Here is an 18,768-nt window from a genome sequence, read left to right as displayed (position 1 = left end):
CAATTAGATTAATTATAGGTTCTCTTGTAATTAATCTAGTTGAGTTTTCATATATTCCACAAGTTCTTGTGTTGAGTATATGAAAGGCTACACTATCATGTTCTTTGGTTAATATAGTCATATATTCCGTAAGGTTTTCCTTATGTTGAGTATTTGAACGGTTAAGTTAGTCATCTCCGTGTGATTGACTTAGTCGTAGCTCCGTGAGTTTACTTATGTTGAGCACTTTCAATTAAATTGATCACTTTTGTGGTTTGATTTAGTTGCGTATTCCAATTGAATTAATCATGGGTTTACATATGATTAATTTGGTTGAGCTTTGGATATAGAAAATCATTCCTATGGTTTTTGGTGTCCAATAAAAAATCATTCTTTTCTTTCGAAATTAAGGTCGCTCTTGTTGTTCTCTCGGGAATGACATCAAATGGGGGAGAGTTATTTTGAACTTGTGCGTAGTGGTATCTTGCGGGGAGTGCGCTGTGGAATTTTATAGGGGTTATCTTGTATCTTAAAACTCCTTGATGAATGTTGTTAGCTTCGGCTATTAGATTGCATCTAAATTAAGTTGGTATGTTTTTTCTTTTGGTCATGAAATGTCTCTTGTGGAAATTTCATTATGATCCCATTCTTGTACCTTTGCCAATTTTATTGAAAAAAAGGGGAGAAATATTGTAGTTCACACTACAAATACATATGGTTTTCGGATCATTGTGTAAGGGGGAGTGGTTTCCATGATCGAGATGGAGTATTGACTAAGGGGGAGTGATACATATCACCGTAGTATTATTGTTAAAGTCGTGATACAATTGGACTTTGATGTTATATAATAATACTATGACACTGTATAATAATGATCGAGAATCTCGATTTCTCTCATTGTTATAGCTACATATCTTCAACAACGATGGTGCTAAACTTACAACCTTTGGGATCATTGGAGTACTTGGAAGGACGAAGATTTCAAGGAACGTTGAAGATTAGACTATGGAATAGGAGCCACTAAAGTTTATCTTTTTTGTATTCCATATGTATTAATAGCTTTGTCACTAAAATTGACAAAGGGGGAGATTGTTAGAGCATAGCTCGGTCAACCTCCCATGCGTTGCTATCTCAAACATGTTTGTCGATGTTAGTGATCAAAACTACAAGTCTTGATTTCTAGCCTACATAGCTAAGTCTCAGACTAGGATATAAAAGTGTAGTTGAGCTCAAGGACTTCATGGAGATTCATCATACAACGACGAAGATCTATACAAGGAACCGTGGAACTTCATCAACAAAAAGATATGTGGAGACTTGAACTTATCTATCACTCAAAAGTCTATCTCTTCTATCTCCTACTTATTATGAGACAAAAGTCGTATGCTATATAGACTAGATCATAAACATTTGACATTTCGAGCTGAGCATTCATTGCTTATCTTTTATCTCGAAATCGTGTGTTGGTAAAGCGTTTCGCTTTGATCAAGTTTATCTTCACCTAGTGACGAAAGTCATGAAAAGTTTCAATCACTTTGAGAATTGCTCTGACGTGAATCGGTCTGTGAATAACGGATACATAGCGTCCTCTGAGAATGTCTCAATGATTGAAATGAGAGTTTAGATTACATAACCATGTATTCCTTGAACCGAAGTTTTCGAACTTTGTTGATCAAGAGAAATCGGGAGGATTGTGGAATTAGCTTGCCAAGTCCGCGAACCTAGTTCGCAGACTCAGTCCGCGAACCGTCGGAAGTTCTCGACTGAGAATTTTTGCTGGGATTTTGCAAAACTCGTTTGTGTGCTAAGTCCGCGAACTCAGTCCGCGAACCCAGTCTGCGAACTGGCGGAAGTTCTCGTCCCGAGAATTTCTGCTAAGTTTGGAAAACTCAACCGATTAACTTAAGTCCGCGAACTTGTTTGTGAACTTAAGAGGTTAGGATCTAAAGATGTGCTCTGAACATGAAACATTAAATTACTAAGGAATGCTTTATGCAAACCGTGGCTATAATGTTCATGAGACGATTCAATTGAATCGAATCATCTTTGTTTCAATTGTGTCTTGCGTAGTTACATAAGATCTCATAGCAATTAAACAACTCTTTAACTAGTTCATTTGAGTCAATTGAACTAGTTATGGTGAAGAAGAACAAGGTTAATATGAAATGATCATATGGTTAACCTTTTGGGTTACTATGTTGAACCAACATACACGTACACGTTTGGGCATGGTTTTCACGAACCCAGTAAACGTCTACCCAAGTGTGTGTGACAAGCTAAGTTTTCGATCTAACGGTTGAGAAATATTAGCTTGAATTTAAATCAGGTTTTCATCTAACGGTGAATAAGGATTGCTTTGTAACTAAGGCAAAACCCTGATTTGAAGGTTATATAAAGGAGACATCTAGTATTGTGCAAAACTAATCCCCACACGTCTGTGTGCTACTAGTGTGCCCGCTAGAGTCGATCTCCATTAACCTTTGATTTTCTTCTCTAAAATCAGGTTAACGACTTAAAGACTTCATTGGGATTGTGAAGCCAGACCGATACTACTTTATCGTAGTTGTGTGATCTGATCTTGCATTTTCTATCGTACGAGTAAAATCGATTGATTGACTTGAGATCGTGAGAGTTCTCCGATAAGCAAGATAAAGAAGTCACAAACATCTTCGTCTCACTATTTGTAGTCAGGAAGGATTGTAGAGAGGTGATTGATTAATCTAGGCTGTTCTTCGGAAATATAAGACCGGATTATAAATTGGTTCCTGTTACCTTGATTTTATATCTATATTTATGGATGAAAATTATTTCTGCCGGTCTTGGTAATTTGGGGTGTGTGAATGAGAAATGAATCTAAACCCTAAACAAATGCACTGCACGGGAGTGCTTGTGATTCGAGAAATCAATCTGTACAATTCTCGCCTAAACCAAGAAATGGTCGTTCCAGACTTGCTTCGGTCACAAAGTGAAGGAGATGGGGTTGATCTTAGGGAGGGAAGCGAAGAAGGTGTTGATATTGTGAAGGTGTTGGCTGTGTATGACTTGTATCAGAAAGCTGAACTGGCTTGCAGAATGTAAGCTATCAGTTCTGGTGTTTGGATACGATTGTATCAACACTTGGTTTCTGTTGTCTTATCCTGGAAATAGAAAGGAGAACCTATTTATACAAGTCTTTAAGCCTAACTCACGTTTCTCATGGGAAGTGGAGGAAGTGGAGTGATGGAGTAGTGGAGTTGCGTGTTAGTGTCACACGATCAGTCTTTCCCACTTCTCCCATCATCGCTAACCGTCCATGTCTTCCTGACACGTTCTTGTGATGGCGCGTTGCACGCTGCACGTTGTAAACCGCCAGAACAATACCCTTGAATGTATCCCCCAGTTTGTGACATGATTAATGTCTCGAGTATGTGGATCGTGGGACCCACAGAAAGTAGCACGTGATGCTAGATTAAATAACTAAGTTATTTAGGAAGTCGATACTTATGAAATATCGTGTGCATTCTATGCATGTAATGCATCGAATATATTCAGCATGCATGAAGCATCGTTGTTTTAAGGCTTAACGGAGTAAGTCACGGATTAAGCATAGCATCACGTCAAACCATCTTTGAGTGATCGTTTGGAGGCTGTATAGGTAAGCGCTGACTTGGCCGATCACTTTGTGTGGAAGAGTGGTGGAAGATGATCGTGGTGATACCTCACTGGTCGCCTAACTCCTGTCTTAGGTTGTCCGTCCAGGATGGTGAAGTTGGACGTACGAGATGGCTTGCGACCCACATCTGCGACTATCGGATTAGGGTTTAGGAGGTGCTCGAACACCAACCTTTAGCTTGGTCGAATTCAAGCAAGGAACACATTTTTGGCAGAGCCGATTGGGCATGCGTGTAGACGGGATGCTGGTGTAGGTGTCTGTACCTCACTGTCCCATAGAGATGCGATCTAAGCCACTCAATTTTTCTGGCAAAGAGGAGCGGCTGAGATTGATTTGCGACAAAAATCCCATGCCGCAAAGGAATTGAAGATCGCACGTCGTGCCTACTTCGGGCGCGCGTTTCGAGACGACCAACCATGGTCGGTTTTGGCCGATCATTCATGCGTGCAGTCGGCAGGCCAGTGTACACATCCGTACCGCACTGTCCCGTGATGATGTGATCTGAGCCACTCAATTTGTCCGACAAAGTTGAGTGGTCGAGATCGATTTCCAATTGAAAACCGCGGCCATGCCTAGTTTGGGCGCACGAATCGAGACAAACAACCATAGTTGGTCTTGACCGGTTAGTCATGTATGTAGGCGGGCCCACGACGATTGTGTTGACATGCTTTGGGCCCTTTGAATCTACATCTACACCCTCCATCTATGCCTGCGAAGATGGATGGTTGAGACTGATTTGCGACACATGTAATGTGCCGCAAACCCTAATTAGGGTTTCACGTCCACACTGCTTTGACTGGACGAATTTGCAAGACACGCTTCTCCTTTGGGGAGGCCGACCATGTGGGGCCCACGTTGGGCCGGTGGTGAACACGCCAATACCTTCCTGGTGGCTATGGGTCCGATCTAAGCCATCCAATTATGCCGGTGAAGTTGGATGATCGTGATCATTTCTAAGACTGACGTAGACAGTCCAGATGCTCGATCGGGCTAGTATAACACACCGAGAGTTGTAGCCTATACGGGTATTTCGTGCATGCCTCATTATTAACGCTTGGAGATTCATGTTACTCTGCTGAGAGCAACACTCAGTCATCATGCCGCACTAATGAGAGTTCAACGGAACAGGAAACACAAGGCTAGTCGTGTATTAATTGATAATGTTATAAATTCACAGGGTACAGGAGATTGTTGCCACATGCTCCAACCTGGATGAATTAGCGAAGTGAATAAGTATTCATCATTTTATTAGTGGCTTTATCCTTTGCAGGATGTCAGCGCATAATTTTGGCTTTTACAATTTTAGCCTCAAATGAAAATCCACCATCAACATTAAGTCCCCTGCCTAGGGTATAATGGTTACACTATTGTGGGGTAGGCATGAGATGGTGACATACCTATGTGAGAAAGACAAGATAAAGGAAGCTTACCCTGAAGGACTTTGACCGACCGCTAGCAATTGTCCATGTGATCGTGCCGTGCAAGTATGGAATTTTTGGGTGGGACCGATTTCCTTCCTTGGGCGTCTGAATCAAAAGAGGAATCCAATCACAAGAGGAATCCAATCAAAAGAGGAATCCTTGTTCTATTGGGATTCTTCCAATTGTTTGCTTATAAAAGGGACCGACCCCTTTTTCTTTTCTCACGCATTTTTTTTTGTTTGGAAGCTCCCGTCCGTGACTCCCACCGCCGCTCCCGCTGCCTCCGTTGCTTCTGCCGGAGTTGCTGCCGTCGCCGGACTTTACCGCTGCCACCGCACACGTATAAGGTAGGTACTTCGTCCGTTCTCCCTTGTTCTCACGTTTTTTTTTTTTTTTTTGAGAGGTAAAATCCTAGTTCTTAGGTAAACCTCTTCCACTCTTGATAAAAACATCTCATCATAGACGAAACTTCTTCATATGATTAATTTTTGATGAAATTGATAGCAAAACCGCCGATATTGCTAGGATTTTTTAGTAAAACAAGCCGTGGATCCATGAATATGTTGTTTTTGCTTCTTTTTCCATTGTTGCATGCAAAACCTAGCTTTTAGGTTATCGCTTGAAAAACCCCTGGCTTGAATTTCATAGACACGACTCCCATGAATAAAGAAAACCGTGTTATAATACGTGCAAATGAATGCGGGCCCCACCATATATGCTCGGTTGAACGTGAGCCCCACTATGTACGCCTGATTGAGCATGGACCCTATACCAGCTTCGTGACCTTGACCGGTCTTGCCTGCTGACGTGGCCCAATACCAGACTTGTGACCTCGATCGGTCCTGACCAATACCGACTTGCATGGCCCAATACCAGACTTGTGACCTTGATGACCAATATTGGCTTGACGTGACCCAACACCAGCCTACTGTCATGATATTAGTCTTGTTTGCGTGGCCCAATACCTGTTTAACTGACGTGATATCAGTCTTGCTTGGGGATATTAGCCCTGTAATCTCGACCGGCCTCTTGGACTTACCAACACCGGCCTCTTTTGCGGACGTGGCTCAATACCAGCCTTGTTTGGACCCAATACCAGCCTTGCTTGTATGATTGTCCCAGCCTTGTGTACTCCAACGTGAATGTGTTCCTTTTCGTGTGTGGCCACATCCCATGCGTTTTCATGCAAGTACTGACTCCCCTGCCTTTTATTGTAGAATGAACAAAAGGGCTCCTGTTAAGATGTCTTCTGGGGATAATGCTGATGCCAAGTCAGGGAGTGTTGACAGCTTCAAAGATATGCCAAACATAGATGATGAGTTGTTCATCGTGCCTTTTCCGAACATTAGAAAGCATCCTTCTCATAAGATAGTCCTGCTCTCTGGTTCAGAAAATATGGATGCTGATCCATCCTCTTCTTCAGCACTTGTGATGAGATTCTGTCTTCGGAGAAATGAGTATCCACCTTCACCTATTGACTTCAAGATTTGTCATACCCCGCTGGGTCCTTATGAAGGATGGATGAGATGCATGCTGAATAATAAGAGTATTAAGGCTAATTTGATCAAAGCGCAAATTCTTGATGTGGTCATGGCATCCGCCACTCTTCAAGTTAAGAAAGATGCTGCAGGCTTGATCACTTTCATTTCTCGGTGGCGTCCCTCTACTCATACAACCATATGTAGATGGGGAGAGATGAACATTACTCTCGAAAGCGTAGCTGCATTGATGAACCTGCCTGTCGCTGGAAGCTTCTTCTATAAACTTTCTGACGCAGAACGTCGTGATTATAATGCTACAAGCCTCTAACCCGGTGCATACGCACCGGATTGAATTTCTAACATACTAAGAGATAAGATCAATTAATATAATTTTATTTGTGTCGTTACTTGTCTTCTTCTCTCTTTATTGATACGCACATCACAATTTACTTTAGAAGAATGTTCCAGTCTGTTATGCCAAAGAGAAATGCTATCCCACACGACTTTGTGGGATGGCTTCCCGCAGAAGCGGCTTCTTTACCGTTGGATGATCAAATCAATGGTTAGATCTACGTTCAGGAAAGGACCTGTCACTTTCAGGAAGGACCCACCATTTTCAGAAAAGGACCCACCATTTTTCCTAAAGGGTTCAAGGCTGTTAGAACTGGGTTTTAGCATGATCTAACGTTAAAGAAGCCGCTTGAGCGGGATGGCTTCCCGCAAGGTCGTGCGGGATAGCACTGCTCTATGCCAAAATGATTTAATTTTTCCAGTAATTTCAATAAGTTTTTTCTTGTTGTTTTTCAACGCTTCTGCTTCGAAGGAAAAGCCTTTTTTCTTTCAATACTCCTTGCTTCAAAACCTCATTTCTATTTAGTGTTAAAGGCCTTAATTTTTTCAATACTACTCCTTCAAAGCCTCATTTTTCTTTAATGAAATGCCTTAGTTCTGGAAACTGAGTAACTTGAAGCTTCATTTCAATAAAAAACAAAAGGTGGACTTTTTATCATTATAACGTTGTTCTAATAATTCCTCTTACGTAACTAAACTCAATTATATGCGTATACTTCTATATTTCTTTCTATTTCTCATGAGGACAAAATAACATCCCCATAACCGTTGTACTGCAAATGAATAATACCTAAATACTTACTAATTAATACGAATCAATATGATTGTGCCTTACCTAGAAACCGTTGATCCAATCCAATTCTATTCTCAAGTCATCACTCTTAAATCTATTAGTCTCTCCCGTACTCACAAAATACTCATAGCAAGTAGATTTGATTAAGTATGTTTAGATAGGATGGTGGATTCATTTCTGGATCAGTCATCTGTGCCGCCATCTATCATTATAAAACGCTTGGCTAAAAAGTTGAAAACAAAAACTGGTATAATTAGGAAGTGCCGAGTCTAATTTGGTTGATTCGACAACCTCTCCTCGCACATTATGACCATCATTAACAATCTTGTGTATTCAACACATATCTTATCCCCCAAAATTTAGAGGTCCCTAAGTGCATGTTCTATACCACTCTGCATATTGTTGTTTGTTGTCATCCTCGTAGATCCAACTTTAAATGCGCAAGTTCGAAGCTTTGGTGAACAACTCCATTAAAGGTCCTAATTTTCTCAAGATATGCATGTGCTTGTTTTAATATGTTGAGTAACTTAAGTAGGCTGAGGCTTTCTCCCCTTCGACATTGGATGTGAATGGTAAAGCCGTTCTTCTTTTTTTTTTTAAATTGTCGTGTTGATCACCTCGTGTTCTTTTAGTTACGTACTCATTTAATTGGAAATATTCATAAATTCATCTTGGGTGCCTTCATATTTTCTGAAGCATGGGGTGCCTTCATATGTACAATCGGCATTCATCCGTCGTATCTATCTTATTTATTTCTCTGAAAATAGCACCCAAGTCATCTTCTCTATAATTTCTGATCTATTGGTTCACTGTAGCCACTTTCAAAATTATTCTTCGCTTCATGTATCTTGTTGGGTGTATCATTCTTCTATTTCTCTGTCTCTGTTAAAAGATTCTCAACTGTCAAGTGCTTGGTTTTTCTCTTCGTATAATCATTACAGCATTCATCTCTACTTCATTTTATTTTGGAGTTTCAAATTTCAAATGACTACTCCATATATATTGAGTGGTATTTTCGAAACCAATTGTCTGGATTTGACTGTTGATTTTTACTATCAAAACCACTATGCTTTCTGCAATTGTGCATTTGCAATTGACAACTGTGTATGTTTACTTTTTGTGTTTTTATAGTGATCCATAGATGGGATGTCCTGAAAGGTTGCGTGCACAAAGGAAAGCAGTTGAAGTTTGTTGAGTGTCGATTGATGGATAGCAACCGTTATAGATCAATATACATCTTTTGAGAAAATTAGTGTCGGTCCCTAAACATGTCTTTTGAGAAAAATGGTATCGGTCGTATGAAATGTCTTAAGAGATGCAAAGTTTCGGTTGAGTTTTCCTCAGCATTGGTAAGACGCGCAGGGTTTAAATAGCCATGAATCTTATGGCTCAAGGGTTGTGATGATGTGGCATTAGTGACACGTGATAAGTGGCTGCTGGTGACACATAAGTGGTGACATGGCTTCACCACAAATTAAAATGATTGTGGTCACGCCATATGGCTTTTTTAGGGTCTCTTATTATAAAGAAAGATACTTCGAAAAGCGGGATAATTTGATGGTTTGAAGAAGGAGAAGAGAGACACGAAATTGTTTTACACTTGGTGGGTGGCGGAGTGGTCTCCTGCAGATCCGAAACCAGATCAGGAGTTGGAAGATGAGCTCAGCGTGATTGCATTTCTGTCTTTGTGGCTATCCAGAGACATATTTGACGACGCATCTGGAAGGAAGACCATAAGAGGTGACCTCGTCATGTTTTCTATAAAGCTGGCAAAAGGTGAGGTCCTTCACCTAGGTTCCTTGTTTCTTGGATCACTGTATTCTTATCTGGACGCCTTAGCAACGGACATGCATGTTTCCAATGGGTATAAGAAGGTGGAGTCGCATATCCACATTGCTTTTCTTCAGGCGTTTCTGTGAGAACATTTCAAAAGCTATGCTCCTATTCCTGCAACTTCACTCAGCAGTTTGTATGGTGGTTCGAGAATACTTCGTTGGCAGAAGAGACGTCCCAAAACCGGTGTGAAGCTCGTGGATGTCTTCGACAATGTAGTCTCCATAGATTTTCGTCCATGGGGACCGATCCATCCCTCCATTGTTCAGCCAAAGACTTTTGCTACTGTTCCTGATGATGTGTTGCGTACTGATGCCGAAACCGAGAGTCTTGGGGAACTTATTTACTTGCGAAGCTGCATTCCGGGATATATCCCATCTTTATTTGACGAAGCATTAACCGTGACTCCATACAATATTGAAAGGGCTGCCCGACAAATGGGATTTGAACAGGGTGTTCCATTTCTTCGTCCGTTGAAGGCTTCAAAAGAACTTTTCCCGGACATTCTTAATGCTGATACATTTTCGTCAGTGCAGAGTCTTCCTTTCTGGCCTATCGGAAGAAAACCAGCAGTAACCGACAGGTATAAGAAATTTTGGAGGGAGCAGATGTTAACCTTTCAGAAATTCTCGGAGGAGGTTGTGACAGATTCCCGCGGCGAACCATCTTCTGACGTTTTGAAGGAGCATTTTCGGTTGAAACCACTCCCAGGTAAACGAACCAGAGCTGACGACTGCAGTCCCCAAGCAGGAGTGAGGTCTAAGAAGCAGGCATGTGGTTCGGTGATCCTCAATTCCTCCAATATGCAGGTATTTTAAATTTCTTTCTGTTTGATCCATCGGTTTCGTTCTTCCTGAGCAAATTTCACTAAAGGTAATCCTTTGTTGGCGATCAGAGAATCTCGAAAGAAAATGCTTTCGCAAGAATGGCTCATAGTCATAACGAGAGGTCTGGCGATACTAGTTTTCATGAGAATTTTGGCGATGCTGGTCTTCATGAGAAGTCTGGCGATGCTTTTAAGTAGAGGTCTGGTGATACTGATCCTCTTCAAGATAATGACAAAGATGGTGCAAGCTCGACTGAACGGAGTGCCTCCTCAAGTGGTAACCTTAGTGAGCTTGTAGACGAGGTCGTGACGGAAATCAACATTCATAGTGAAGTGGACATCTGGAGGAATGCAGGAGAGGCAACATCTGCTAATGATGAGGCGGCTCCCCTTAAATATCTCCTTGATCAGGTCCCCATTGATAAGGCAGTCATGGTGACTTCTTCTGAAAGGCCTCTTGCAGCTGACAAGGTTCCTGATGAAGTATTGGCAAGGGAACCTGTTGTTCCTGGGGCTATCTTCGATCCTCCCTTTGATACCCCTCATGCAGGTCATGTGATGGTTGGGGGATTCAGTGTGCCGGATCAGTTCAAGGAGTTATACACGGTGATATGGAAGAAGCACGACCACATTGCTACCACTACGAAGCTCAAAAGTCGCCTTGCATTGGTCAATCGCGTCCAAGAAGCTTTATTCTCCATTCACGGGATGGGCGTCACGACCGGTCGCAGTGTTTCTGAGGAGGTGATTGAAGACTGGAAATGCCATCGGGACATGTTTGTGCAGTACGACTTCAACGCTCCTTGGTTATTCAAAGGGTTCTCTGAAATCCAGGAGCTTCAGAAATTGCAAGACGAAGTTCCTTCTGCAGACTGTATTGCTCGCCAGGAAGAAGAGGTTGAAAAGTTGTCTAAGGAGTTGAAGCTGAAACAGGCCGCACTCCAAAGGATGAAAGCTGCTCTTGCTCAGAAGGATGAGTTGCTGATGAAGGACTTTCCTTGAAGGATTCGTTCCGCCTACTTGTGTTCTTTCTCGTAAAATTGTTTGATAGAACTTACTTGCTCTTTGGAGCCTCATTTGCACGAAACTGAATCTTCCCGAGCAACCTCTCCAAGGAATCGTCTGCACTAATTTTCAGAGAGGGAAAGCTACTCTCCTGAATTAAGCTTCTTCTAAACAATGCGCTTCAAGGCGTTGCATTCACTGGTAGGGTGGTGAAGGAACCGGTGATAATGACAATATCTCGGATCCATTATTTCTTGATCGGTCGGTGGACGCCATACAGGAGGCAGCTCCACCTCTCCGTTTCGTACCCACGCCTCCAACATCTCCAAAATCTTTTTCATTGGGAACGGGAAATGCAGATACCTTGAGTCTAGCTGTTCTTGCGCTAGTGGACGTCGTGACATCTCTATGTGGCTTTGATGTGAAGCACGCTTCAGAGACGGAGTTGGAAGACCAGTGTGTGTCATCATATCCGCGGATCGCTTGACCGGGTGACGGAATGCGGAACGCGTCGTAATATCACTGCTGAGTGAATGAATTGAACGCTCCCATCCTCTGTACTCACGTGTTTCTTAATTGATCTCTCCTTCCTCGAGCATTTCTTCACTTTATTGAAAGGTCGCTGTGGATTGGGCAGTCTTCTGAGATTCGGAAAGAGTCTTGAGATACAAATATTCCAGCAAGGCTCCGTAAGCTACAGGCTCATTTTCTTTATCCGACAGACGTTGTGGCATCCCGGACAAGTCTTTTCTTCTATGGAGTTGTCTCGAGTATCTGTCGTCAGCTGGACCATGTTGTTCGTCTTTCTTGAGTCCCCTGTGGCTGCGCGCTCTCTCTGTATCTCCACTGGTAAAGGCATGACTTTTAGATAAGGATTCAACATTTCTTGCATTGTCTGGGTAAATGCTTGCCGATCTTTCTTGTAATTGAGCTGCTATATCATTCAAAAGGCGGAAGGTTTCGCTCTGCCTTCTAGCGATACCAACTTGATTTGCCAGGGCATCCTCCAGCATTCTAGCCACACTTCGCATGATATCTGAATCATTTATGGTTTCCGAAGAATCTAGCGGGTGAAGATACATCGTGAGATGAAAAACGAGATGAAAACCGAAGATGAATAGGTTAATGATTGAATCGAAACCAAGATCTATCCTAAAATTGAGAAGGTTGGAATGAATATTGAGAATTCAATTTTGCAACCGAGAGATTAATCTCCCACTGTGGTCACCAATTTTTTATAGGTGAAAACTATTTCTGCCGGTTTTGGTAATTTGGGGTGTGTGAATGAGAAATGAATCTAAACCCTAAACAAATGCACTGCACGGGAGTGCTTGTGATTCGAGAAATCAATCTGTACAATTCTGGCCTAAACCAAGAAATGGACGTTCCAGACTTGCTTCGGTCACAAAGTGAAGGAGATGGGGTTGATCTTAGGGAGGCAAGCGAAGAAGGTGTTGAGATTGTGAAGGTGTTGGCTGTGTATGACTTGTATCAGAAAGCTGAACTGGCTTGCAGAATGAAGCTATCAGTTCTGGTGTTTGGATACGATTGTATCAACATTTGGTTTCTGTTGTTTTGTCCTGGAAATAGGAAGGAGAACCTATTTATACAAGTCTTTAAGCCTAACCCACGTTTCTCATGGGAAGTGGAGGAAGTGGAGTGATGGAATAGTGGAGTTGTGTGTTAGTGTCACACGATCAGTCTTGCCCACTTCTCCCATCATCAATAACCGTCCATGTCTTCCTGACACGTTCTTGTGATGGCGCGTTGCACGCTGCGCGCTGTAAACCGCCAGACCAATATCCCAGTATGTATCCCCCAGTTTGTGACATGATTAATGTCTCGAGTGTGTGGATCGTGGGACCCACAGAAAGTAGCACGTGATGCTAGATTAAATATCTAAGTTATTTAGGAAGTCGATATTTATGAAATATCATGTGCATTCTATGCATGTAACGCGTCGAATATATTCAGCGTGCATGAAGCATCGTTGTTTTAAGGCTTAACGGAGTAAGTCGCGGATTAAGCATAGCATCACGTCAAACCATCTTCGAGTGATCATTTGGAGGCTGTATAGTTAAGCCCTGACTTGGCCGATCACTTTATGCGGAAGAGTGGTGGACGGTGATCGTGGTGATACCTCACTGGTCTCCTAACTCCTGTCTTAGACTGTCCGTACAGGCTGGTGAAGTTGGACGGACGAGATGGCTTGCGACCCACATCTGCGACCGTCGGATTAGGGTTTAGGAGGTGCTCGAACACCAACCTTTAGCTTGCTCGAATTCAAGCAAGGGACACATTTTTGGAAGAGCCGATTGGGCATGCGTGTAGACGACATGCTGGTGTAGGTGTCTGTACCTCGCTGTCCCATGGAGATACGATCTAAGCCACTCAATTTGTCTGGCAAAGAGGAGCGGTTGAGATTGATTTGCGACAGAAATCCCATGTCGCAAAGGAATTGAAGACTGCACGTTGTGCCTACTTCGGGCGCGCGTTTCGAGACGACCAACCATGGTCGGTTTTGGCCGATCAGTCAGGCGTGCAGTCGGCAGGCCATTGTACACGTCCGTACCGCACTGTCCCGTGAAGATGTGGTCTAAGCCATTCAATTTTTCCGGCAAAGTTGAGTGGTCGAGATCGATTTGCAATTGAAAACGCGCGACATTCCTAGTTTGGGCGCACAAATCGAGGTGACCAACCATAGTTGGTCTTGACCGGTTAGTCATGTATGTAGACGGGCCCACGGAGATTGTTTTGACATGCTCTGGGCCCTTTAAATCTACATATACACCCTCCATCTACGCCTGCGAAGATGGATGGTTGAGACTGATTTGCGACACATGTGATGTGCCGCAAACCCTAATTAGTGTTTCACGTCAACGCTACTTTGGCTGGACGAATTTTCAAGCCACGCTTCTCCTTTGGGGAGGCCGACCATGTGGCCCACGTTCGGCCGGTGGTGAACACGCCAATACCTGCCTGGTGGCTATGGGTCCGATCTAAGCCATCCAATTATGTCGGTGAAGTTGGATGGTCGTGATCATTTCTAAGACTGACGTGGACAGTCCAGATGCTCGATCGGGCTAGTATAACACACCGAGAGTTGTAGCCTGTATGGGTATTTCGTGCATGCCTCATTATTAACGCTTGGAGATTCATGTTACTATGCTGAGAGCAACACTCAGTCGTCATGCCGCACTAATGAAAGTTCAGCGGAACAGGAAATACAAGGCTAGTCATGTATTAATTGATTTTGCTATAAATTCACAGGGTACAAGAGATTGTTGCCACATGCTCAAACCTGGATGAATTAGCGAAGTGAAGAAGTATTCATCATTTTATTAGTGGATTTATCCTTTGCAGGATGTCAGCGCGTAATTTTGGCTTTTACAATTTTAGCCTCAAATGAAAATACACCATCAACAATCTAAAGACGGAACAGAACCTAGAGTTTATCTGTGGAGACAGATTTATCCTCTTATAGACTTTTCTGTGTGAGACAGATCTGTTTATTATCAAGTCCATGATTTTGGTTATAGCAACTTTTGGTTGTGGGTGAGATCAGCTAAGGGAATCAAGTGCGCAGTATCCTGCTGGGATCAGATGCGTAGGATTACAACTGTACCTTGGATCGGTGGGAGACTGATTGGGGTTCAACTATAGTCCATTCCGTAGTTAGTTTGCAGTAAGCTAGTGTCTGTGGCGGCTTAATACAGTGTGTATTCAATCTTGACTAGGTCCCGGGGTTTTTCTGCATTTGTGGTTTCCTTGTTAACAAAATTTCTGGTGTCTGTGTTATTTCTTTTCCGCATTATATTTTATATAATTGAAATAATACAGGTTGTGTGTTCGTGATCATCGATTGGAAATCCAACCTTTGGTTGTTGATTGATATTGATTGATCGTTGGACATTGGTCTTTGGTACCGTCCAAGTATTCCTTGTATTTGATAAAGACTCGCTATTGTTTTTATCTTGAGTAAAAATCGAATCAAGAGAGAGAGATTAACTCCTTGAGATACTTTTATCTAGATTGAGTCTGACTGCCTAGTTGATTCTCTAGCAAATTATTTCGGAGTTATTCCATACAGATTGCTAATCGAAATATTGGGTGGTGTTGTTAGACCCCCGCTTTTTCAAATTCCCCTCCATACCCAGGATCAATTCTCATTTAGTTTCTGTAAGTGAAAAATGCTACAATTATAGAAATACTTAGCACTCAAAATTTGAACTCATAATTCCTCATGATCTGTAACAATTTTCCAAACCAACTTCAAAATAAGAACAATGTTAAAAGTTTCTAGGTCTCTGAAACCTAGTCCTCCTAGCTCATTTCCTGATTGATGTTATCCCAAGATATAAATTTAATCCTTTTGTCTAGCATTATGCCCCCACTAAAAATTCCTCTACAAAGTATCTAATTTATCCAACAGAGTAGTAGGTATCTTAAAACAACCCATTTGGTATGTGTGCAAAGAATTTAAAACAGACTTTATAAGAGTAGACCTACCATCTTGATTAAGAGTAGTACTAACATAGTTCTTAAGTCTAGATTCAAAGGATTTGACTATAGGATCAAAAAATTTAATCTTGGAATGACCCAGTAAAAGAGGAGCCCCAAGGTATTTCTCAGAATCCGTAACTATTGTCATATTGAGAGATTGAGCAAGATTGTCACAATCATAAGGACTAAGATTTTTACTGAAGTAAACACGAAACTTATCAAAGTTCAGCATTTGACCAGATAAATTTCCAAAGTCCTGCAAAATCTGTAAGATAGTATCAATATGCTGAGTGTTAGTTAGCTTGACCAAAGATAAGAATATCATCAGCAAACAACAGATGAGAAATGAGAGGTGCTTTCCTAGAAACTTTAACACCAGTGATGGTTTTATTTGCTTCAGCAACTAACAGAGACCTAGAGAGGTATTCTACTGCAAGGATAAAAAGATAAGAAGAAAGTGGATCTCCTTATCTTACACCTCTAGATGGTACAAATTTCTTACAGTGAGAACTATTAAGAAGCACATTGATACCAGTAGTAGAGACACATTGCCCGATGAGATCACAAAATTCCTTGTTGAAACAAAACTTTCTAAAACCTTAATAAGAAATTTCCATTATAATCTATCAGAAGCTTTTGACAGATCAAGTTTAATAGCCATAGTACCAGAATATCCTTCATTGTGTTTCATAGAATGAATCAATTCATGTGCAATAATAATATTGTCATGAATGGCTCTTCTTGGGAAAAAAGCAGCCTTATAAGGGGAAATCAACTTCTTAAGAAAAGGTTTAATTCTGTTATCTAGAATTTTGGAGATAATCGTATAAGTAGCATTACACAAACCAATGGGTCTAATTTCAGATGGTTGTTTAGGACTTGTACATCTATGTATAAAAGATATATAAGTCATATTCAGACATCTAGGCATGTGACCACTAATAAAAAATCTTTGCACAACATCAACAATATCCTTACCAACCAATTGCCATTGAGATTGATAGAATCCTGCCTGAAAACAATCAGGACCAAGAGAACTCCAAGAAGGCATATTCTTTACCACATTTTCAATTTCCATTACACTAGGAACAGAGTGCAACATAATATTACCAGAATCAGTAAGCAGTCTAGGAATAACATTAAAAGCATCCTCATTCAAAACTGGATTAGAAGTACATGCGATACTTATGAAATGATTAGTAAGTAAATCACTAATACCATTTTTATATTTATAACAAGTACCAGAAGAATCACATAGAGCATTTATTGATACGTATGATCCCTATACCTTGGTAGCTATTATTATAGAGGCGGAATTCAGAATAATAATAGACAAAAAGACTTAGAAACAGAGACATAAGAAAGTAATTCGAAGAAAAATATCTTTTCTAGATTATGAACAAGAAAACGATTAAAATTCTCTCTTTGTTACGCTCACAATCTTCTCTAAATAGTGGATCAACCTTAAACTGTTTGCTAAGCTTGCACAAGTATTGTTCCAAGATTTCTCTAGGTTTTCTGTATCTAGTGTATGTCCTTAGCTATTAGCCAAAGCCCTGTATTTATAGCCTTCATCGTACTCAGCCGACCAAGGACTTCTATTAGGAATCTATTTCCTAAACTAAGAGTATTGCCCTAAACAAAACTCTTCCCTAACTAGGATTTCTGCCTAAACAAGGATTCCTGCCTAGAATAGGATTCTTCCCTCAACTTAGCTTGAGGTTAACTAAGTTCCCTAAAGGAGTACGGATACACCTGTATCATGGGTCCCCCTTTTAAGAACTTGAACTCCTGTGAGAGTTAAAAATGAAGGTTAGGGAACTCGAGAGTCCATTTTTCCTTGTTAAACCACTTGACCTTGCTAGGAACTTGACCTTTACATCCAATTAAAAAAACTTCTTTCTCTCCTTGGTGTGTTTTGGTCACTCTTCGCTCCAATATGCAGTCTTCCTTGAGTGGTTCCTCTCTATCAAACCATAAGTATGCTACTCGTGGTAAGATCATAGTATCATCGCAGTCATCATCAAGTAATGGTGGTTCAAACAACTTCAAGTATTCGGCATTTATAACCGAGTACATTCCTAGATAAGGTGGCAGATCCAGACGAAAGGCATTATCACCAATCTGATCGAGAATACGAAATGGTCCATACCTCAACGGCTTCAACTTCTTACCTTCCCCCTTCAGTCGTTCCTTACCTAATTTTAACCATACCAAGTCACCAACACCGAAATTACAAGGCACAAGCTTGTCATGCTTTGCTTTGTATTTGGCTTGTGACTTCTTTAATTGTGCTTCAACAGTTGCATGAATCTGAGATATCTTCTCCAAGAACTTTTGTGCCTTTTGTCGTTCACTTCCTTCCTTCCCACCGACTGAGGTGTCACTAGAAAATACTAGATCGAAAGGACTAGGTGGTAAGTAACCATAGCACGTCTCGCAAGGATATTTTACCGAAGAACTGTGAACTGCTCTATTGAATGCAAATTGTAGATATGGTAAACTCTCATCCCAAGTTCTAGGGTTCTTGGAATTATATCCCCTTAACATGTGAACCATAGTCTTGTTGACCACTTCTGTTTGTCCGTCTGTTTGTGGATGAAAAATTGTACCCTTCTTCAACCTAGTGTCCATCATCTTCCATAAAGAATCCCAAAAGTGACTAAGGAATCGACTATCCCTATCATAAATAATCGAAGTAGGTAACCCAAAATGCTTCCACACATGCTCAAAGAAGAGCTTTGCTGCACCGGCTCCCATTACTGTCTTTGTACATGGAATTAATGCGATCATCTTGCTGAATCGGTCGACCACAACGAACAAGTAATCATAACCAGACTTGGTCTTTGGTATTCCACCAAGAAAATCCATAGAGATACTCTACCAAGGTCTTGATGGTACTGGTAATGGTATATATAATCCAC

This window comes from Papaver somniferum, chromosome 7, assembly GCF_003573695.1.
Source record: "Papaver somniferum cultivar HN1 chromosome 7, ASM357369v1, whole genome shotgun sequence".
Taxonomy (NCBI): domain Eukaryota; kingdom Viridiplantae; phylum Streptophyta; class Magnoliopsida; order Ranunculales; family Papaveraceae; genus Papaver; species Papaver somniferum.
Note: the sequence above shows the minus strand (reverse complement) of the source record.